The sequence below is a fragment of the Choloepus didactylus genome (genome assembly GCF_015220235.1).
Source record: "Choloepus didactylus isolate mChoDid1 chromosome 11 unlocalized genomic scaffold, mChoDid1.pri SUPER_11_unloc2, whole genome shotgun sequence".
Taxonomy (NCBI): Eukaryota; Metazoa; Chordata; class Mammalia; order Pilosa; family Megalonychidae; genus Choloepus; species Choloepus didactylus.
The window spans coordinates 2705796-2731279 of NW_023637579.1; the positions used below are offsets into that span (position 1 = coordinate 2705796).

The window sequence follows — 25484 nt, forward strand, 5'->3', positions numbered from 1 at the left end:
TTCTTTCTATCCCACACAATTCTACCTATGCTCAGGGTGAAAACCAAGGGGCTGCTACGCAACCAGTTCAGTCTCATACAGGTATATATGTGGTTTATGGCCTCATCCTCAACATTAGCTGTTCATGTGTCTTCACAAGCACTGAGGCTGCCTTGTCTCACCTCCCAAAGACTTCCCTAGCAGAGAGACTAGGTGGGAATGTCAGTCTTCCACATGGCCAACAAAAATAATCTGATTACATTTTATTAACTTTTTAAGCAGGCATTGGCATCACCACTTGCATTGAATTGAGACAGAACTCTTTAAGAAGCAACAGACTCAGATGTGGCCCTCTCTCTCTGGCTAAGCCAACTTGAAAGGTGAAATCACTGCCCTCCCCCCTACGTGGGATCAGACACCCAGGGAAGTGAATCTCCCTGGCAACGTGGAATATGACTCCCAGGGAGGAATGTAGACCTGGCACCGTGGGACGGAGAACATCTTCTTGACCAAAAGGGGGGATGTGAAAGGAAATGAAATAAGCTTCAGTGGCAGAGAGATTCCAAAAGGAGCCGAGAGGTCACTCTGGTGGGCACTCTTATGCACACTTTAGACAACCCTTTTTAGGTTCTAAAGAATTGGGGGTAGCTGGTGGTGGATACCTGAAACTATCAAACTACAACCCAGAACCCATGAATCTCGAAGACAGTTGTATAAAAATGTAGCTTATGAGGGGTGACAATGGGATTGGGAAAGCCATAAGGACCAAACACCACTTTGTCTAGTTTATGGATGGATGTGTAGAAAAGTAGGGGAAGGAAACAAACAGACAAAGGTACCCAGTGTTCTTTTTTACTTCAATTGCTCTTTTTCACTCTAATTATTATTCTTGTTATTTTTGTGTGTGTGCTAATGAAGGTGTCAGGGATTGATTTAGGTGATGAATGTACAACTATGTAATGGTACTGTAAACAATCGAAAGTACAATTTGTTTTGTATGACTGCGTGGTATGTGAATATATCTCAATAAAATTATTATTAAAAAAAAAAAAAAAAAAAAAAAAGAAGCAACAGAAAACAGAACACATTCAATTTTTTCAGGTCCCAGCTGTTAACTTTTTCAATTAAAAAAATAAATTGTATTATATGCATTCAACGGCATATCATTATCTACTGTGATATGGATGAACCTCAGAAACATTATGCTAAATTGACATATTGAATGAATCCATTTGTATAAAATGTCTAGAATAGGCAAATCCATAAAGACAGTATGCAGATTGGTGGTTGCCAGGGGCTGGGGGAAGGGGAGATGGGTAGTAATTGCTTACTGGGTATGGAATTTCCTTCTAGGGTGATGAAATCATTTTGAAACTCGATTGAGATGGTGGTTGCACAACATCATGAATATGCTAAATGTCACTGAATTGTTCATGTTAATATTAATTTTATTTGAATTTCACCTCAATAAAAATAATAAAAAATACAATATTGCATATAACATGAGAAATATAATTTAATCTTCTAATTTTATATATGAGTAAATTAATTTCCAGATGTGTTGTGACTTACTTAAGGCCACAGAACTAGAAACTAGTGGGTTTTCAAACTATAACAAATACTCTGAAAACAGTTCTCTCCAAATCTTTTCATTAAATCAAATACAATGCAACTGATATTCAATGAGGTTGAAGGTAATTAGTAAATAGCTTCAAACTGGTTTTGTTTCAGTCTAAAAAATACAATTTTAAAATATTCTTTAAATAATGAAAACATATATTTGCTGTATAAGATTCTGACTTTTCATGGACTTTGAAAGAGGTAGGCCCACCTAAACATGGAGAAAATTTTTGTAATTGGACCTTTACTTAAAATTTTTCTTATTCTACAAGATTGGAATGTAGAGTTTCTTCTTTGATTAAATATTTTCATTTATTAGAGGAGCAAAGTTCATTGGGTTCACAGAATTGTCCATGACAGAAAAGGGAAGTGATATGATGTTCAAGTTCTTAATTATCCTATGCATAAATTATCTTTTTCTTATTTCAGGACTTACTGAAGGCTTTAACATATAATTAAGAACTCAGAGAATAGTTTTTAAAAAGAGAAAACTTTTTTTCTTCACTCAGAGAGAAAATATTACAAAACTTCCTTCTTTCTCTAAAATTTTTGTTGGAAAAAGCAAATAAATATAAAATCAGTCATTAACAGAAGTGAGGGATAAAAAAGGCACAAGACTTGCAAAGGCTAAAGAGCAAAATGGCAGAAGTGCCTGTATTATCAGTAGTGACTTTAAATATAAATGGACTAAACTCTCCAGACAAAAGGCAGAGATTGGCAAAATAGGTAATAAATAAATAAATAAATAAATAAATAAATAAATAAATAAAGAAGCATGACCCAACTATATGCTGTCTGCAAGGGATTCATGTTAAATTCAAAGAAACAACTAGGTTGATGGTGAAAGGATGGAAAAAAATATTCCATGCAAGATGTAAACAAAAGAGAATTGGTTGCTATACTAACACTGAGTAAAATAGACTTTAAGTTAAAAACAGTTACAAGGGACAAATATGATCATTATATACTGATATACTGATAAAGGGGACAATTCAAAGGGAAGATGTAACAATTATAAATATATATGCACCTAGCAGCAGAACCCCACAAATATCTGAATCTAATACAGACATATTTGAAAGGAGAAATTAAGTACAGGAGAGTTTAACACACGTCTCTCAAAAATGGTGAGAACATCTAGAACATCTAGTCAGAAAATCAATTAGAAGGCACAAGGCTTGAAGTTTACACTAAACCAACTACACCTTACACATTTTTAGAATACTGCATCCAACAAAAATAGAATACACAACCTTCTTGAGTGCTCATGGAGCATTCTCCAAGATGGAGCATATGATGGATCACAAAACAAGTCACAATAAATTAAAAAATATTAAAATCACACATTGTGTATATTCTGACCACAACATAATGAAGCTATAAATCAACAGCAGAGAAATTGAAAATTCACACATATGCAGAAATTAAACCACATACTCTTAAACAGCCAACAGGCTAAAAAGGAAATCAGAAGTAAACATGTCTTTTGATGCAGATGTGCACTAATACCTGTTAGATATATTCTTAAGGGTGAAATCATGAGATCATAAGAAATGCTTGTATTCAAATTTGTTGTAAAACTTGCCTAACAGTTTCTCAAAATGTAGTAAAAATTATACTCCCACCAATAGGGAATCCACTTATCTCACATGTGGTTTTGTCAAGTTTTAGTTGTTAGACCTCAGCTATATAAGTCATAGTACATCTGTGCGTTTTAATTTGCATTTCCCTGAGTTGGCCAGTTTCTCATAGATTTATTGGCCATTTGAACAAGCTCTTTTAATAAATGTCTCTTAAAGTATCTTGTTTATTTTTACTGCATTGTGATTTATTATTTTTATCAATTTCTAGGAATTCTGTATGTTTTCTGGATATTAGTCCTTTCTCAGTTATGTGTAATACAGATATTTTCTCCAACCTGTAGCTTGCCTTTTTACTCTCTGAAAGTTGTCTTCTGATGTAGCATTTATCTTGAATGTGGTTCAAGTTATCTTTCCTTTATAGATACCACTTCTGCTGTCCTGTGTAAGAAACCATTCCCTAATATCTTCTCTAAGTCCTTATAGTTAGAGGGAAACTCTCAAATCAATAATCTAACCTCTCACCTCAAGATTATAGAAAAAGAGCAAAATAAACCAAAAGGAAGCAGAAGGAAGGAAATAATAACAGAAATCAGTGAAATTGAAAACAGAAAATCAAAAGAGAAAATTGATGAAAAAAGGAGTTGGTTCCTTGAAAAAAGTCATTAAAATTTACATAATTCTGGTAAGAATCAAATAAAGAAGACACAAATTAGTAGTATCAAGAATAATAATAATAAAGGTAGTATTACTCTGATACAAAAAAAGCAGACAAGAGTACAAAAATATTCCAGAACAAATATCTCTCTCATTAAAAAATATATTAGCAAATTGAATTCAGTAATATATAAAAAGAATTATACAATAGGACAAAATGGACTTAACTCCAGGGATGCAAGCCTGGTTTGATATTTTTAAAAAGTAATCAATGTAATCCTCCAAATTAAATTGCTAATGAAGAAAAATCGTGTATATAATCATATTAATATTTGCAGAAACAGCATTTGACAAAATTCAGCATTCATTCATGATAAAAACTCTAAGCATACTAGGAAAAATAGGGAATTTCCTCAAGTTGATAAAGGTCTACCAAAATCCTACAGCTAGCATTATACTTAATGGTGAAAGACTGATTGTATTGTCCCTAATATCATTAACAAGGAAATGATCTCTGCTCTCACCACTCTTAGTCAACATAAAGCTGGAAGTTCTAGATGGCACAATAGACAATAAAAGGAAATAAAAGGTATAAAGATTGTAAAGGAAGAAATATGACTGTCTCAATTTGCATATGAAATAATTTTTAAGTAGAAAATCATAAGGAATCCATAAAAATATTTCTAGAAGTAATAAGTGAGTTCAGTAAAGTCAAAGAATAAAAGACAAAAATTAAAAAATCAATTGTATTTCTATATGTTGGAAATGAATACAAGGATACTGAAACTAAAAGTACTATACATGTAAAATTGCTAAAATAAATAAATATTTGAGTGTATTTCTAATATTATAGTTATTGTATGGTGAAAAATATAAAATGTTGATCAAATCATCAAAGGAAATCTAAATGAATGGAGAGACATATTGTTTTGATGTGTAGGAACACAACATGGTAAAGATGTGAATTCTCTAAAAAATTGATACACAAGTTAATGCAATTCCCATAAAAATCTCACCAAGATTTTTTTGAATATAGACAATATTATTCTAAAGTTTATTTGGAAAGGCAAAGAAACTAGAAAGGCCAAAAAATAAAATAACTTTGAATGAAAAAGAATAAAGTGGGAGAAATCAGCCTACCCAAGTATAAGACTTATAATAGAGCTCTAGTAATTTATCTGGGTGATACTGAGGAGGTAGACATATAGGTTAACAAAACACAATGGAGAACCCAGAAAGAGACCCAACAATTATGCCCAGCTGAATTTTGACAAAGGTGCAAAGGCAGTTCAGTGGAGGAATAGGTTTTTCAACAACTATTTAGACATCCATGGGCATGAAAACATGAATTTTGATCTAAGTCTCATACTTGATACACAAGTTAATTCAAAATGAATCATGGACATCAATAAGGAAGGTAAAAATATAAACATTTTGGAAACAAACAAACAAAAAAACAACAGGAGAAAATCTTCAGGACCTAAATCTGAGCAAAATGTTCTTACTTGACATCAAAACATGATCAATAAAAGAAAAAGTGCATAAATTGGACTTAATCCAATTAAGAATTTTTCTCTGTGAAAGACCTTGTGAAGCGAATGAAAAGACAAGTAACAGAATGGGAAAAATATATTTGCAAACTACATATCCAACAAAGTACTAGTATCTAGATTATGTAAACAGGTCTCAGAAAACAATGGTAAAAATCCAACAACCCAGTTACTAAATGGCCAAAAGTCGTGAAGAGATAATTCACTAAGGAGGACATATTGAAGGCCAATAATCACATGGAAAGATCTTAAACATCCTTAGCTATTAGAAAATTCAATTTAAATCACAATAAGTTATTTAGTACACAACACTCAGAATTGTTAAAATGAAAGCAACAACACTAAATGCTGGTTAAGATGTGGAGAAACTGAGTCATTTGTTCAATGCTGGTAGGAGGGAAAGAGGCAGAAAGAAACAGGAGGAGAGATAAAGAGGGGGAGAGTGATTTACAAATGTAAACGTTTTAAAATGCGTGAGTCTAGGTAAATGGCATTCTGGAGTTGAATTATTACAATTTTCTGCAAATTTCAAATTAATTTTAAAATAAAAAGTCAAAAAATAAACTACACACTAAGCTGGTGCCTTTTGATTGAGCATATGCTCTTTACTACAACTGCTTCTTTGTGTTTAGACACAGATTAGATAGCACCTCCTCAGAGAAGATTTCCCTGACTACTCTAGCTGTTAATCCCAATCCTTCTCCAATGACCCTGCTTTCCTACTAGTCCCTTCCACTATTTGAAATTTAACTTTTATATCCATTTGTTTACTTTCTAAATGCAAGTTTCTCCCATCTAGAATATAAGCTACATGTGAACAGAGACCCCAACTGTCATATTCCCTATTGTTACTTCGTTGTCTAGGGTAGAGCTTGGCAGATATAGATAGATAAAGATGTGAGATGATAGTTGGATACATAGAGAGATAGAGAGTTGATAGATAGATTGACAGAGAGATGGATGGATGGATAGAGAGAGGGAGAGATAAAGATAATAGATCATGGATGGATAGGTAGATAATGATGATAGATGATAGTTGGATAGATAGAGAGGTAGAGAGACAGAGATGGTTAAGACAGATGGTTGGATAGAGAGTTGATAGATATATAGAGAGAAACAGAGGGATAAAGATAGATTATAGTTGGATAGAGGGATGATAAAAAGTGAGAAAGAGATGATGGAGAGAGACATATATAAAGATAAAAGATTATGGTTGGATGGATAGAGAGCTAGAGAGATAATAGAGAGAGAGAAAGATAGATTGATGGAGAACTGGAGAGGTGGAGAGGTAGAGAGATGGTGAGAGTGACTGAATGCATGAACAAATAGCACTCTCTGAGAGAATGAAGTCTCATAAGGAGACTTCTGGAAGGAAAATGTATTCCTTTCTTTTAAATTTACAAAAATATTCATGTTAAAGATAGGGTAAATCTATGTGTAGCAATATCTGGAGAAATTCATTTACATGCAACTTTATCAAATTGTCAGTTCTAAGAAGACCATGCCTCCTACTTTATAAGAGAACATAGGAATCATCAGGTAGGAAATCCTTCCATTCCTCACCTTAATTTTGAAACCTCTTTCAATGTGTCCTGCTGTGTCCCAAAACCCCATCTCTGAGTCAAACACTGTGCCTCCTGTGAAGGGGAAATAACTCCTCTCCCCTTCCTGGGATTTTCTCCCATGGGATACTACCTCTTGTCTATTTCATAGCCAACAAATATCTCCCTTTCTACTGGCATAAGTATTCTTTAAAAATAATACTGTCTTTTCAAATATTAATAGCCAGTATAAAGTTACTGACACTAAAGTACTGTGGACCTCTCACAGGAAATTACAAAACAGTGAACAGAGGAAGAAGTGTAAGGAGAAAACAAACACATGTGGGAGTTTAGCATATGATAAGGATGGAGGAAAGATGGATAATTCAAAAAATGCCTCTTTTAAAACATCAAGAAATATTTGGAAAGAAAAAACTCACTTACTATCCCATTCCTTAAAACTACAACAAAATTTAGATGTCAGAGCTTTAAATACAGAAAAAGAAATCCATAGTGATAATACAAGAAATACATGTTATATAAATAAATATTCCAACATCAACACCCCTAAAATGTAAGTTCTTATATATCAAATTTTAAAATTGCTCATTTCTAGAGAAAAATGAACGAAGATATGAACAGTCAAAAATAGTGTACCTTCATAAGAGGGTTGCTTTTCAAAGGGTTTTACATATACAAAATCTTAAAATCAACACACTGTGATGAAATACATACTATTTTTATACCACACATACCATATGGGAAAATTAAGGTATGGAGTGGAAATTGTTCTGCAGAAAGCAAACCAAGCCACCTTGTGCTGCAGCTCTCTGGTATCTCCAGACCTATGCTGCCAATACAGCATGTGGCTATTTAAATTTAAATAGATTTATAGTGAATAAAATTAAACATTCAGTTCCTCAGACACACTAGCCTCTGTTCCTCTGCCTAATAGTCCCATGTGGCTAGTGTCTATATGATTGGGCAGCATGGAAATAAAGCATTTCCATCATCACAGAGAATTCTAAGCCAGTACTGCTCTCCTTTCTCTGGGAACATACTTCTCTGGGAACCAGAAACTCCTAAATCCATCATGAAGGAAGCATGACCTTAGTCTGAAGAGTCACTTCTTGTTCAGAAACCAAAATGAAAACTTGTTTCCCTAGTGCACAGATATTTGTAAACAACCCTGATTCTTCCAAGTTTCCATAATACAGAGCAACATCTCAGCGAAGCTTCAGGAATATTTTCCAATAGGCTCTTGGCTTAGCCTATAACTTTGTAACTACAAATATATATCAATTAATAAAGCTCAGTAACAAAATAGTTTTGAAGTAAAAATGATAAAATTGCACTTCATTTGATATATTAGCTAATTGTGTTGCTACTTTCTGTTCTCAAATCATCTCTCAACTTATTAAATTATTTTTAAAGATTTTTAAATAAATTCTCTAACTTTCTGATTTTAAAAAAATCCTGCATTTTGCCTTTAAAAGAGATTTGTTTAAAAATTGGGCAAATTACTGATGTTTGATAAGGGTCCCAAAGCCACTGAACTATGACATAACAGTCTTTTTACAACAAATGGGGCTGGGAGAGTTGGATACCCATATACAAAAGAATGAAAGAGGACCCCTACCTCACACTCTACACTACAATGAACTGAAAGTGGGTCAAAGATCTCAATATAAGAGACAGTACTATAAAACTTCTAGAAGATAATGTAGGGAAACATCTTCAAGACCTTGTATTAGGTTACCACTTCCTAGGCTTTGTACCCAAATCACAAGCATCAAAAAAAAAAGTAGATGAATAGGAACTCCTCAAGCTTAGCAGTTTCTGTACCTCAAAGGAATTTGTCAAAAAGGTAAAGAGGCAGCCAACTCAATGGGAAAAATTTTGGAAACTATGTATCTGATGAAAGACTAGTATCTTGCATGTATACAGAAATCCTACAACTCAACAAGAGTACAGACAGCCCAATTATAAAATGGGCAAAAAATATGAAAAGACAGTTCTCTGAAGAGGAAATACAAATGACCAAGAAACACATGAAAAAATATTCAGCTTCACTAGCTATTAGAGAGATGCAAATTAAGACCACTATGAGATACCATCTCACACCAATTAGAATGGCTGCCACTAAAGAAACAGGAAACTACAAATGCTGTAGAGGATGTGGAGAAATTGGAACTCTTATTCATTGTTGGTGGGACTGTATAGTGGTTCAGCCACTCTGGAAGTCAGTATGGCAGTTCTTTAAAAAACTAGGTATACAGTTACCCTTCGATCCAGCGATTGCACTTCTCAGTATATACCCAGAAGATCTGAAAGCAGTGACACGAACAGACATGTGCATGCCAATGTTCATAGCAGCATTATTCACAATTGCCAAGAGATGGAAACAACCCAAATTTCCTTCAACAGATGAGTGGATAAATAAAATGTGGTATAGACACATGATGGAATACTATGCAGCAGTAAGAAAGAACAATGTCCTAAAACATGTGACAACATGGATGAACCTTGAAGATGTAATGCTGAGCAAAATAAGCCAGACACAAAAAGAGAAATATTACATGCTGCCACTAATGTGAACATTGAAAAATGTAAAACAAATGGTTTATAATGTAGAATGTAGGGGAACTAGTGACAGAGAGCAATTAAGGAAGGGGGAATGATAACCAATAAGAACAGATAAGCTATTGTGGGTAAATTTAACATTCTGGGAATGCCCAGGAATGACTACAGTCTGTTAATTTCTGATGGGTATAATAGGAACAAGTTCATAGAAATGTTGCTATATTAGGTTACTTTCTTGGAGTAGAGTAGGAACATGTTGGAAGTAAAGTAGTTATCTTAGGTTAGTTGTCTTTTTATCACTCCCTTGTTATGGTCTCTTTGAAATGTTCTTTTATTTTATGTTTTTTAAAATTTTAAAGAAGCAATGAAAAATATGCAGAGCCCCCTTGAGGAGCTGGTAGAGAATGCAGGGGTGTTGGGCTTCCCCACCTTGATGGTTGCTGATGTGCTCACAGACCTAGGGGATGGGTGGTTCAATGGGTTGAGCCCTCTACCACAGGACTTGCCCTTGGGAAGACTGTTGCTGCAAGGGAGATGTTAGGCCTCCCTAAAATTGTGCCTAAGAGCCTCCCCCCAAATGCCTCTTTGTTGCTCAGATATGGCCCTCTCTCTCTTTACCTAAGCCAACTTGGCAAGTAAACCCACTGCCTTCCCCCCTACATGGGATCTGACATCCAGGGGAGTGAATCTCCCTGGCAAAATGGAATATGACACCCAAGGAGGAATCTAGACCCAGCATCATGGGATGGAGAACATCTTGACCAAAAAGGGGATGTGAAAAGAAATGAAATAAGTTTCAGTGGCAGAGAGATTCCAAAAGGAGCTGAGAGGTCACTTTGGTGGGCACTCTTATGCACAATATAGACAACCTTTTTTAGGTTCTAGTGAATTGGAGTAGCTAGCAGTAAATACCTGAAGCTATCAAACTACAACCCAGAACACATGAATCTTGAAGATGATTGTATAAAAATGTAGCTTATGAGGGGTGACAATGTGACTGGGAAAGCCATATGGACCACACTCCCCTTTGTCTAGTGTATGGATGGATGAGTAGAAAAATGGGAGAAGGAAAAATACAAACAAAGGCATGCAGTGTTCTTTATTACTTAATTGCTCTTTTTCACTTTAATTATTATTCTTGTTATTTTTTTGTGTGTGGTAATGAAGGTGTGAAGGATTGATTTAGGTGATGAATGCACAACTATGTAATGGTACTGTGAACAATCGAATGGATGCTTTGCTTTGTATGACTGCATGGTATGTGAATATATCTCAATAAAATGAATTCTTTTAAAAAATTGGGCAAATTACTTTGTTCCCTGGTAGTTTAAAAATCATTTTTTTAAGTCTAAGTAAAATAATTCGTGTGTGCAGCATGCAAACTACAACAAAGTGGAAACATATTGGCATTTCTAAAACTTTGGAAAGCAAGTTTAAAGTTCTCTCTGAAACATAATAGAGGGATATTAATATTTTAAGGATACAGAAGATCTTGATGCTACAAAAGTAAATAGCAATCCTAAGGAAGCCCATATTCAAAATAGGAAGATCTAGCAAAAAGTGGGAAAATTAAGTTATTCTTTTGTGCAAAAGATTCTTCATTTTCAAGATGATATATTTCATTAACAGCTTTCTTTTGTTTTTTTTTTTCTGTTTCCAAACAAGCTCTTTGCAATTGCTATTTTTGTCACCTATTTCTTTTTGTGTAAGCTGTCATTACTGATACTCTTGTAGAAGTCTAGACTCTTCTTTTTGGAAAATGTAGACAGTCTAGAGTCTCTACCACCATGTGAACAAGATTTAGAGAGTGCCAGAAAGGCATTTTAGACCTGTTTTCTTGAATTGAATCTTAGCTACATTCAATGAAATAGGGTGAATAGAGCAGATTGGTGAAGATTTTTAAACATGGGCCGAGGCTCAACAATAAAATATTTATTATATTTCTCTCTCCAAGCTAGGTTTGCATCAACTCATGATGGTCTTACAGTGTGGAAAAGGACATTTCAAGAAAAACTGTACTGTGAAATGTAATATTGTATAAAGAAGCCTTAAAGTTGCCCATATGGTAAGAAAATATATATTTACTCATCTAAAGTTTGAATCAGTTTTCTGCTGAAGTGGTATAGTCATATTTAACATACACTGCTTCATAAATAATTAACCACATATTTAATTACAGGAAGTTCCCTATGGTGGACAACAGTCTGTTTCTCTACACATTCCTTGATATGAAGAGAAATTACCAGAGCCTCGATTTCAATCCTGTTCTAGGTCAATTTTATTGTTTCATGATCTTGCCTTCAGCTCACCCAAGTATATTCTCAGAGCAAAGATCAATTAGAATTTGATCCCTCTAGCACACTCCTCTCTACAAACTTGTGGTCTAAACTAATTATCTACATGAAATGCCTTGGGTCTCAGAGGATCCAGGAGAACAAAATCCACAGAGACTCCATTCCATGTCAGCAAACCCTTTCTCACTTCGCTAAATTTGAATTAGTTCTTCCCCTCTCTCAACTGAATTCTAGACACACAGAAGAAAATATCCCATCTTTCTTACCCAGTTCTTAATGTTCCAAGTCCTGTTTCCTTGCTTCTCTTGGAATTTTCTTTCACACAACCTCAAGGTAAAAATGGGTGGGAGACAGGGATGAGTCTGGACCCTGCATTGTAGGATTGAGAAAGCCTTCATGACCAAAAGGGGGAAGAGAAATGAAACAAAATAAAGTTTCTGTGGTTGAGAGATCTCAAATGGAGCCAAGAGGTCATTCTGGAGATTATTCTTATATGTTATATAGATATCCCTTTTTAGTTTTTAGTGTATTGGAATAGCTAGAAGGAAATGCCTGAAACAGTTAAACTGCAACCCAGTAGCCTTGATTCTTGAAGACAATTGTATGTAGCTTACATGGGGTGACAAAGTGATTGTGAAAACCTTGTGGCTCACACTCCCTTTATCCAGTGTACAGACAGATGAGTAATAAAATAAAGACAAAAAGTATCTATAAAAATATGGATGGATATGGGGTATGGGATGTTTTAATTCTTATTATTTTGGGGGGAGTAATGGAAACATTCTATAATTGCGATGGTGAATGCACTGTGAGCCATTGATTGTATACTTTGGTTGGCTTATATGGTATGTGAACATATCTCAATAAAATTGCATTTAAAATATGGGTGGAAGAGGCAAGGTTAGGTTTAAACATATGTGTTAGCCCTCTCCTCTTCTAGTGACTTCTACAGAGGGATCCATAAAGCTGATTCTCTCACTTACTGAATGAGAGTGGATTATTCCAGGTAATATGAGGTAAAACACAGAACCTCAAAGAAGAGTATTAAGGAGATAGTCCTCTCAAACCTAACCATGAACCCCTTACCACCACCACCACCAACAGTAATTTTCAGGCCCAGACACATATTAGGACTGAAATATGCATGTATATGTGTGTACATATATATGTATATGTGTGTTTATGTATATATATGTGTATATGTGTGTACATGTGTATATATATGTATCTGTGTGAATATAGGTATTTATGTGTATATGTTTGTATATATGTATACATGTGTATATGTATATATATATGTATATGTGTGTATATATATGTATATGTATGTATGTATGTATACATGTGTATATGTATATATATGTATATGTGTGTATATGTATATGTGTGTATGTATGTATATATGTGTATATATGTATATATATGTATATGTGTGTATATACATATATATGTATATATATGTTTCTAGAAGTCAGGCAAAGGATAAGACAACAGCCAAAAGACCCCCAAGAGGAGGAACCGAGAAAATAATCATCCAAGCACATATTGAGTTGAGTATGTATTGAGCATTATACTTAGTATTATATAAAAAAGCAACAGAATGTAAACTTTCTGTTGCCCCACATCTTACATAATGATAGAGACAAGTGGCTTAAGAAAAAATAAAATCTAAGGCTAGACTAGAATGTTGGGTAGAATTTGAGAAAAGAAATAAAAAGATTTTAGTATGACAAGGGAAAGAAATATCATTTTTCATTGAATTGAGGTAGCAATAAATGTTAAAGAACCTGATATGAGAATCTATGTGCAGCCATAGTTGAAGGTGGAATTAGACTGACATTATGGAATCAAGTTCAATATGCCAATGTGAATAACCACATCATCCAACTATTCGTTTTAGGTATTTATTAAATAGCTACCACAGGCCAAAATTAGCCTGGTGCAGGGGAGACATAGGGAACATAAGCTCCTAAAATGTCCACAATGCAGAAGGAGAGAGCAACAAGACACTATAATATCAGAAGAATATGAAGCAAAATATAGACATGAAGAAGGGGAAATCAGTAGACATTTCACAAAGGAAATGATGCTTGATCCAGGTCTTATAGGATACATAGAACTCCAGAAATTTAGTATAAAGGGGAGAGAGAGAAATGAGCACGTGCAAAGGAATGTCAGGTTAGAGTGCATGGCTTTTCAAATGTGGTTGGAGTGAGTTGTGGAGAGGGAAAGATTAGAGAGAGAAAGAGTAGGGCAACATAGAGTTCAGGAAAGAGATGGTGGTGTTTGGAGGGTCCCTGGGGGTTTTAAAACTGAGGACTGCAATTTCTGAAGATTACTCTAGCAGCTTAGCATGAAGGATAGATTAGATTAGGTGACTCAAGAAATAGGATCATGTCAGTGATAGATATGAAGTTTCACTTATGGCAATGGGTTCCAGTGGGTCATATGAGTCAGCCCTGAATATCATGGAGAATTCTTCTTTTTGTGGTTTTCCCAAAAGTTGGTGGATCCAATTAAAGCCCAGTGACTTGTAACGATATTCTTGCAGAGAAAAATTCTTAGAAAAAAATCCTTTTTATTTACCCAAAATTAACCTCTCTATAATTTTTCCATATTTGATGTAGTTTTCTTACTGAAAAACTCATTATATTTTCCTCTTTTTAAAATTAGAACTATTTAAGGAATGATAGTTTTTGTATGTAATGTTTGTTAGCCATGCCAATAACAATAAATCCTTCAAGGAGATTCTTCTATAGCACATTTCCAGATTCTAAACAAAACTGCTGTCCCAAACAGTTCAGTGGATCAATGACCCAATTTAAATATATTGCCTAAACCAAAAACAATAAACTCTTTTGGTTCTTCACGGCCCCTTACCTTCCATATAAATTTGATGATTGGCTTTTCCATTTCTGCAAAGAAGTTTGTTGGAAATTTGACTGGGATTGTGTTAAATCTTTAAGTCAGTTTGAGTAGAATGGACATCTTAACATTTAGTCTTCCAATCTGTGAACATGGAACATCCTTCCATTTACTTAGGTCTTCTTTGGTTTCCCATAACACATATTTTGGAATGTTTGATGGTGTCCCACAGATCTTTTTGATTCCAATCATCTTATTTCATTGTTTTCTCTTCTGCTCCTCTGCATGAATCATTTCACTTACTTTGGCTTCAAATTCACTGATTATTTCTTCTGCCAGCTCCAATGTGCTTTTGAAACACTCTAGGTAATTTATCATTTCAGTTACTGTGGTCTTCAACCACAGTATTTCTTTCAAAAAATGTCTATCTCTTTAATAATGTTTTCATATTCTTCATTCATCATTTTCCTGATATCCTTTGGTTCTTTCTCTGTGTTTTCTTTTATCACCTTGAACATATTGAGGATCATTTTCTCAAAGTCTTTGTCCTGTATTCCAAAGTCTGGTCTTCTTGTTGATGGTTTCTGAATTTTTATCTTATTCCATCAGATGGGCTATCATTTCCTGTTTCTTTCTCTTATAATTTTTTGCTGCATGGTGTATATTTTAATACACTAAAGTTTTAGCTCTGATATTTAGTCTCTGAGATGTTCACTCCTTAAGTTTTTATCCAGCTATTATTGTGACAGATTTCCTTCATTTCCAGGAACTAACAAACTAACCAAAGCAAAAGCAGCTTTCATAGTCTTTGCAAATTGGCTCTGCATTGGCTGGTGCTCTCTTTCAGAGTTTATCCCTCCTATCAAAAAGATCAGCCCAAGGTGAAAGTGAAGTGCAGAATCCTCTCTGTCTTTTCTGAGCATGTGTCATATTCTGGGCTTGTGCTTGCTAGTGGCCTTAAGAATTCCATCCTTTGCAATAATTCAAATGCCCCCTTTATTCCCTATGAAATAAACTTCCCTAACCCCTCCCAGGTTATCTCTTATATATTTTAAGATAGGTGATGTTTTGCACCTGTCCACTTGATAATGCTTTAGCTGTCCAAAAGCTGCTTCAGCCTACAGGGCAGGTTCTTCAAACTTGAGCAGAGGATGAGTTTCCTAGTTCTGTTTTCAGGCTGCCACTGGACAGATTAGCACCAACATACAGGCTCCCTGCTGCCTCTGGAACAGAGCCAGGAACCAAAAGCCTCAGACTGGCTCCACATCACACTGGGAAGTGGATGGGGAGGGGTCAGCAAGGGTGCCAAAACTGTTTCCTAATGTCTTTAAAGCTGCATTTTCTTTCTTATTTTTTTTTATTAAATTCAGTTTTATTGAAATACATTGACACACCATACAATCATCCATGATATACAATCCACTGTCCACAGTATGATAACATAGTTATGCATTCATCACCACAATCTATCTCTGAACATTTTCCTTACATCAGAAAAAACCAGAACAAGAACAAAAAATAAAAGTGAAAAAAGAACAGCCAAATCATCCCCCATCCCACCCCATTTGTCCTTTAGTTTTTATCCCCATTCCTCCACTCATCCATACACTAGATAAAGGGGGTGTGATCCACAAGGTCTTCGCAATCACACTGTCACCCCTTGTAATCTACATTATTATATAATTGTCTTCAGGAGTCCAGACTGCTGGGTTGGAGTTTGGTAGTTTCAGGTATTTACTTCTACCTATTCCAATACATTAAAGCCTAAGAGGTGTTATCGATATAGTGCATAAGAATGTCCACCAGAGTGACCTCTCGACTCCATTTGGTATCTCTCAGCCACTGAAACTATTTCATCTCATTTTGCATCCCCCTTTTAGACAAGAAGATACTCTCAGTCCCAAGATGCCGGGTCCACATTCATCCCCGGGAGTCATACTCTGTGTTGCCAGGGAGATTTACACCCCTGGGAGTCGGGTCCCATGTAGGGGGGAGGAAAGCTGCATTTTCTTGATCTGGCGCTCATCCAGTTTATGCAATCCTTTAACTGATTGCTGAAGTTTTGAGGAAGATGAATCTGCCAGATTTTACTGATTATTCAAAGATTCTGTGGGAAAATAGAACCCTGGAGCATCTTACGCTGCCACATTGGTTGTCTGGACTTCCCAGTTAGTTTTTAAAAGGAAAATTAAATGTGGAGTTGGAGAGGCATCCATAATCCATCTCAACTCTGACCCAATAGTTCAAAAGGAAAGAAAAAGATTTATTTTTGTTACTTTTGCTGTCCTTCATTAAAGTTGAGGAATGAAGCTTGGGTAAAATACTAAGTCTAGAACTGCAATTAAAAGATGAATTCAAATTGTAATTAATGACAATTGACCTGATTTTGATTTATGGAAAGGGACTCTTTCCACATTGCCCAATCTCCCTCTCTTATAGATCAATCTTATTTCTATTTCTACAAAAGCCAGTGCACATTTCTAAAAAGCCATTAGTGATAAACATCTATAAAATTGTGTTACTTTGAGTTGTTGTGAGTTATGTGACAATTCCTTCAGTATCACCCATTCTGGGAAAATATGAAATATTAAATAAAAATAAGATTATCAAACTAATAATGGAAATGTATTTGAGTACTGTGGTATTTGGGACTTTTAAATTAGGGAATAACTGTAACTGCCCTTCTAGCTTATTTGAGGGATAACTCCAAATCTATGGAGGGTATAACAATGATGAGTTCACTGAGCACCATAAAGGAATTTGTACACAGTTTTTACCTCTCTACTGCATGATGGTGAGCTGAGTTTTGGATGGCTAAGATTGAGATATTGTTGGGGTATTCAGGAAAAATGTCCTGTAAGAGATAAGAAATTTGAGATGGAAAAGAAATTACACATTTTGAAAAGCCTGTAGATAAAAAGCATGATACCATTTGGAAAGAAAGTGCAGGAGTGCAGAGGAGAGTAAAAGATGAGACAAAAAGAAAAGGAGACTGAAATAAAGGAACAAGAGGGAAAAATAAAAGTAAATGAGTAAGGAGAAAAGAGAAGCAATTAAAACTGGGAAGATGAGAGTTACATGAAAAAGAAAAGGAGAGAGTATTACAAAAAATAAGCTATAATTTTCTGACTCTTCCCCCACAAAAAGAATTCAGACCTTCAGTTGCTGGAATAGCAACACCTCCCCAACTTCTAACCTGTTTATTTGTGCATACAAGTATCCTTCACCTAACTGGACTGAACTGAAATATTAGGTAGCATTTCCTTTAAGAACTTTTCTGAAAGAGATAATTCAGATGCAAAGAACCACATGCTCTGTTCATCATTATGTGAAAGCACTGTGCTTTGTGAATGCATGGGGGTTGGAGAAGTAGATACATACGGATTAGATATAGACAATAGTAGCCAACACTTATATAGAACTTAGGATGAGAGGTAGATAGATAGATAAATAGATAGACAGACAGACAGACAGATAGATAATAGAGAGAGATGACTGATAGAGGACAATACATAGCAGTATAAAAATGTTCAAATAAACATATAAGATACGGAATTTTTTTTGTACTTACTTTTAAAATGAAGAGACTGAAACACAGAGATGTTAAATGACTGGCTTAAACTAAGCAACACTTCCCAGATTCTGCACTCAGCACTACAGTATACAACAGACAGATTTGAGACTCAGGTAGAGAGAGGAGGGACAGAAAAGAGAAAGAGGAGAGTGATTTCTTCCTATAAACAGATAGATTATTGAGCTCCATATAGAAGATCTCATCATATCAAGGATATTTCAAATCTATCCCTTGTTCAATGTTAAATGCTAAGGCTGAGTTTATACAGAATTAGTCCATCTTTTGAGAACTTCTCCTAGAAATTATAATTATCACACCAACATGGTTGAAGGATTTGAAATTGTGTTGTGCTTATTCTTTAAACCTTCTCTCTTTCATTCAAGCCATAAATAAGGTGAATACCATGGAAGCAGAAAATGTAAGCTTCCCAAGTACATTTGTCTTGTTGGGCTTCTCAGATCATCCATGGCTGGAGATGCCCCTCTTTGGAGTGGTGCTCATCTCCTACATTCGGACCCTGCTGGGAAACAGCTCTGTCATCCTTCTCTCACTGGTGGAGCCCAGACTCCAGACACCCATGTACTTCTTCCTGGACAACCTCTCAGTGCTGGACCTCTGTGTCATCACCACTATTGTGCCCCAGCTGCTGGCCAACCTCTGGGGACCACAGAAGACCATTGCCTTCTGGGGCTGCTTCACACAGGCCTACTTTTTCCACTGGACAGGGTGCACTGAATGTGCTCTGCTGGCAGTGATGGCCTTTGATCACTATGTGGCTATCTGCCTACCACTTCAGTACACTCTCATTATGCATCCCCATTTGTATGTGCAGCTGGCATCTGCAGCCTGGTCCAGTGGCCTAGCCAATTCAGTGCTTCAAAGTCACCCTTACCCTTTGGCTTCATCACTGTGGTCATCACACCCTGAACCACTTCTTCTGTGAGGTGTCTGCTCTGATCAAGCTGGCCTGTGGAGAAACCACTGCTAATGACTTGTCCTTGGCTGTAGCAGCCATCCCTTTTGCACTGGTGGCTCCCCTACTTGTATTGGTCTCATACCCTCATTGCCAGGGCTGTGATGAAGTTACCTTCAGCCGAAGGAAGGTATAAGGCCCTCAGCACCTGCAGTTCCCACATGGTGGTTGTCATAATATACTTTGGGCCAGGCATCTACATGTACCTCCAGCCTCCTGCCAATAGCACCCAGGCCAAGTTCATGTCCTTCATCTACTGCATTATCACACCACTTCTGAATCCACTCATCTACACCTTAAGAAACAAGGATGTCAAGAGTGCATTGAAGAGGTTCCTACAGTCTCATGGCAGAGTGAAATTCTAAAAAAATTGTAAAAGTCATAAAAAGCCAAACCATCTCTACCTGTCTCCTATAACAACCACATGGACACCATCAACAAGCACAGGGGCTTCCATGATTCCAAATGAGTGTCCAAGAGCCCCAAGGAAAAATGTCGCATGTCTCTAAATTGAACATCCTGATATTTAGCAGAACACATCCTACTAGACAGTACTAACTTCAACATCAAATGCAGACATTGTGTCCTTCTTGACCCCATACACTTCCTTTCAGTAGACAGAACAAGCAACAATGGTCACCCTTATATGGGAAGGTGAACAGCACCATCATTTCAAATTCCCTCCTTCAAAAAAAAGCTCCCCTTTCCTGGATGCCCTGCAAATAAATTTGCTAAAAACTTCTGTTCAGATTTCAACAGGGTTTTCAAACAAGACTTGCATTAAGTTAATCACACTTCCTACCCAAACCATTTTCAAACTGTCCTATCTGTCTTACAAGCAATCTCTATCATTGAACACATTGTCACTCCACCATTGATCATATTCTTACTTCATCAGTGTCCTCATCATCTCTCTTTGATCATTTATTCAAAATATTAATTTCACCTTCACTAAAACAAATTCACTTCACTTCCCTCAGTTCATTTATATCAGATATAATTTGATTCAATATGCCTTTATATTTCTAACATACATATGAGGCGTCTTCTCCATTTGTCTTTTATTTTTTCTATTTCACTATAAGCTTTTAAAGATTAGGGGCATCCCTCTTCCTTTCTATATTGATGTGACAGATTAAGTGATGTACCCAGAAAAGCACATGTTCTTAAACTTCATCCATTCATGTTTGTGTGAATCCATTATGAATAGGACTTGTGAAGTTGTTATTTTGTTCTCTGTGTGGCACACTGAATCAGCATGGGTGTTAATTCTATTACTGGAGGCCTTATGAAGAGAAAGCCATGGGGAGGAGGCAGAAGCTGGAAGTCAGTGGGAACCTGGGAAGAGAAAGGAGAGGAAACTGTCATGTGAGGGAAAACCAAGGAACCCATGGATGGCTGGACAGAGCGCTTACCAAACTTGTGAGGAAGCAAGTCTTCTAGCCTCTGAAACTGTGAGCCAATAAATTCCTGTTGTTAAGCCAACCCTTTGTATGGTGTTTGCATAGCAGCTGAGAAACTAACATGGCTGATCAGTAAATATTAGACTCTAAATACCTGAGGTACATCTAGCAAAAAGCAGTTATTGAATAGAGTTTTGGCTATGGGTTAATTAAAAGCAAAGGGGATGTGACCATTTGCTGGGGAACAAGAGGAACTTGATGTCCCTTTTTAATTTTTCTTAGACACCTGTCAAAGCCATGGGTGATTTCCTTGTTGGAGGATACCTGTTTTTTATCTATTTTAAGAAAGAAAGTGTTGAAGGTATTAGTTCACTAAAAGCATTGAACCAAATAGTTTCATACTGACACTTACTCTGCACCTAGTAAAATTATTTAAAAACAGATATTACCAAAACTAGTTTCAACCCTCTTTGTGAGAAATCTTCTATTTTCTGAAAAGAAAAGAAACTAACTGCATAGAAATTGACACCCAAGTTCATGAAAAAAACTGGAAAACTAGATACTTGCTTGCACATTTCTTAATTGGCTTCAGTCAATTTTTCCACAAGTTTAAACAGTTGCAAAGGAGTACACTATGGTGTATTATTTACTGAGCATTTGATTTAAATATATTTTCATTAAACTTTGAAACTGTGGGTTTGGTTCATTCAATTTTTGGAAAATTGCAATTTCCCATCTAACTACATGAGCAAATACAGTCCTCATTTTCAAATCCACCAGGCTAATTAAACTTACTTTTCATTTGGAAAATTCTGCTCTGTTTCTTTTTGATTAAGAAAGTGTGTTAAATATACATCTCTGTGGCCTCCTCCTTGAGTTTGTATTCTAATCCTAAAATAGAAATTGATAGTCAGGTGAGAAATAAAGGAAGGTAAACAGACATTGATTGGTGGAAATGGACAGAGGAAAGAGAAGACATCAAGCACAGGCATGAGTTTCTCAGCTGGATGACAACAGGCAATGCTGCCTTCACTATTTCCTGCCCTAACTCCCTTTGCTCAGTATTCTCCACCATATACAATATATATTTTAAATTATCCCTTTGTTTAGTGTGGATTTTGCCCCATAGAGCAACACTTCTTAGTAATAGATTATGTTGAAAGAATACATTTTCTATAGTGAAGTAGAAGAAGGGTGATTGTGGAAAGGGGGGTGGCAGTGAGAGTGAGCACTCTGCTTCTGCATTCTCAGGCAGATCCATCTGAGGAAGGCAACAAGTGAAAGCTGAAACATGTCTTCTGTAGTAACTCTCAAAAGGGGTTTTAAGTTTATGAGTAATATCTCTCATGCAGTCTTTAGGCATTTCCAAAATTATTTCACTTTAGAATGAAAGATGAGATAGAACAGAAGCTACCAGTTTCCTTCTCCTAGAAAGTGTGCAAATAGCATTATCTGGAAGAAAACCTGGTCCTTGGTGAGCAAATCCTCCCTGTTGAATGTCCAGAAAACTCTCCAGATCAGAGCAAAGGAAAACAAGAGGGTCCAGAGCCAGAAAAGTACAGGAGACCTCAGTGGACAGACTTGGAGAACTGAAAGCAAGGGCTAACCAGAGAACACTTATGTAAAACCAATATGCAAGAAATAGCATCATAAAGCTTCATTGGTAGCTCAATCTATAATAAGATCACTGCTCTCTGAAGGAAATACAGTAGAATTTTATTACTGATTATATATTTGGGAGAAACAAGTGGAGTCCAGCCAAAATAAAGAAGAAATGAGGTGAAAGATTTTCTGTGAATTCAGTGATAAAACAAGATTCATAGAAGTCTACACATTACCCATATTCCACACACTGATGAAAATACACATATATAAATATATTATATTAAAATGGACTAGGTTAGGACTAAGGTAAATCAGACTAAAGGGTAAAGGACAATGTTGACAGTGTTTTAAAATTTCAACTTCTATGTGAGTCCAAAGGGAGAGATGATTATTAGGTGCAAAATCTATATTTTCGGTAGCACACCATATAAATTAACTAGTATGGTCAGTTTATTCAAACACCATAATTACATGGAACCTTGGATAGGGAGTGAGATCAGGTTGGTTTGTACAGGTTAGTGTGAAGCCCCAATACATCCCAGAGCAATTTTTGCAGAGAATAAAAAGTATTTGCAAAGCTGTGCCAGTTTGAATGTATTGTGTCCCCCAAATGCCATTTTCTTTGATGTAGTCTTGTGGGGCAGATGTTTTGGTGCTGATTAGATTTGCTTGGAATGTGCCCCACCCAGCTGTGGGTGATGACTCTGACGAGATATTCCCATGGAGGCATGGCCCAACCCATTCAGGGTGAGCCTTGATCAGTGGAGCCATATAAATGAGCTGACTCAAAGAGAGGGAACTCAGTGCAGCTGTGAGTGATGTTCTGAAGAGGAGCAAGCTTGCTAGAGAGGAATGTCCTGGGAGAAAGCCATTTTGAAACCAGAACTTTGGAGCAGATGCCAGCCATGTGCCTTCCCAGCTAACAGAAGTTTTCTGGATGCCATTGGCCATCCTCCAGTGAAGGTACCTGATTACTGATGTGTTACCCTGGATACTTTATGCCCTTAAGACTGTAACTGTGTAGCCAAATAAACCTCCTTTTTATAAAAGCCATTCCATCTTTGGTGTTTTGCATTCCACAGCATTAGCAAACTAGAACAAAAGCCTTCTTAAGGGACTGGGGGAAAATGTGGAAATACTAAACTTCCCCACCTGGGAATTAATGATATTTTCACAAGCATTGGGACTACTTCAATCCTGGGGTTTGCCCTTATGAAGCTTTTTACTGCAAAGGAGAGGTTAATCCTACTTAATTGCGCCTAAGAGTCAGCCCCAGAAAACTTCTTTTGTTGCTGAGATGTGATCTCTAAGCCCACTCAGCAGGTAGACTCATGGCCCTCCCCCTTACATGGAACACAACTCCCAGGGTGGTAAATCTCCCTGGCAATGTGGGACATTACCCCAGGGGTGAACCTTGACCTGGCATCATGGGATTGAGAACATCTTCTTGACCAAAAGGGGGAAGAGAAATGAAACAAAAACTTTCAGTGGCTAAGAGATTTCAAATAGAGTTGAGAGGTCATTCTGGAGGTTATTCTTATACATTTCATTGATACCCCTTTTTAGGCTTTGGTGTACTGGATAGCTAGAAAGAAATCCCTGAAACTGTTGAACTGCAATCCAGTACCCTTAATTCTTGAAGACAATCATATAACTATGTAGCTTACACTGTGTGACCCTGTGACTGTGAAAACCTTGTGGATCACACTCTCTTTATTCATTGGATGGACAGATGAGTAGAAAAATGGGGACAAAAATTAAATGAATAATAAGGGGGTATGGGATGTTTTGGATTTTCTTTTTTACTTTTATTTTTATTCTTATTTTTAGTATTTTTTTGGAGTAATGAAAATGTTTAAAAATTGATTGTGGTTTTGAATGTACAACTGTATGATGATATTGTGAACAATTTATCATACACTTTGGATCATTGTATGGTATATGAATATATCTCAATAAAATTGCAGGATAAGTTTATATTATGCATAATACAATTAATATCATTTACATTTCTATGACATATAATGTACACATTTTATAATCATAATGTTTTTAAAATATAATATGTAAATATAGTAATGTGCATTATATAAATTTATAATGTAATAAATGATTTGTCATATAAATGAACATATTAATGTAAAGATGTATTGCATTTATTTATGTCTATGTACAGGAGTGAACATGTGGAATACTGTACTGAAGAACACACCAGCTCACTGAGTTGTAGGGGCAGGGAGGTCAGAATGTTCTGGAGAGACAGAAGGTGAACAATGTGAGAGGAAGATAAATTTGTAAACCTGGAGAGACCTGAATTTTGTCAAAAGTTCTTCCTCACCATTTCATACCTGGACATTTCCTGGCCATCAGTTTGCTGCCTCTGGCATTTCAGCAAGGCCCCCATTTATAAGCATCTTGGAATGGAGACATCATAATTGCAATGCTTATTCAAAGGCCTTCTCACCCCTCTATTGGACTAGAATTTTTTATTTTGATTTAATGCTTCATAAAATAGAAAATCCAAACCAGTACTGCAACAGAAGGAAACATCACTGTCACATCCCAGAATCTGGAGGTTAACATTTCTTGGCCCCTCCCTAACCATCAGGAAACTTGGATACTTTTGAATGCTCCACCATTCTTAGCATGTGGCTTTCAACTTCAAGGTTGCCTCAAGGTCAAATATGGCTGCCAGGGCTCCAGCCACCAAGTCCACATTTCAGGCACAAAAAAGAGGAGAAGGAAGGATTGGCAAATATTTCTCCATGCCTTCTCAGGAGACACATCTCATTGCAATGCATTAGCTTTCCCTGCTTGTAAGGGAGGCTGGAAAATGTAACCCAACCACAGGTTACATTGTTTTCTGGAGTAAAAGAGGATACTGGTAGTAAGAGTGGGAGAAGAGGTATTTGACAAAGTCATAGTTAGCACAATGCTGGTGAGACCCATTGTCAGTCAGTTGTGGGAGCTTCCATTTACAACTAAATAAGCATCCTCTTGGCACAAAACTGCCTATTCCGTCAGTATTTTTCACAATTGCAGAGATGTCTATGTCTCTAGAGCTCTGGAAATTATCTCAGCTGGTTGTCCAGGACAGATCTAATTCTCAGTGGTAGAGAGAGGAGTTGAGCAATGCTTGGAAACAGGGAGACCCTTACTTAGTTACCAAAGCACCAATTCCCTTATCTTTCTTTGGGTCAGTTCTCATAGATTCTCATCCTCTAATCTGCTTCCAAGAAAGCAAAAATGGAACCATAACT

The 25484-nt window shown here is 36.2% G+C and overlaps 1 protein-coding gene and 1 pseudogene across 1 annotated transcript in view; both read left to right on the top strand.

Annotated features, from left to right (window-relative positions):
• Positions 1-25484, top strand: part of LOC119524586 (zinc finger protein 596-like) — a 1058357-nt gene that overhangs the window by 491827 nt on the left and 541046 nt on the right. The gene's annotated exons all lie outside the window — the stretch shown is intronic.
• Positions 18647-19581, top strand: LOC119524519 (annotated as a pseudogene).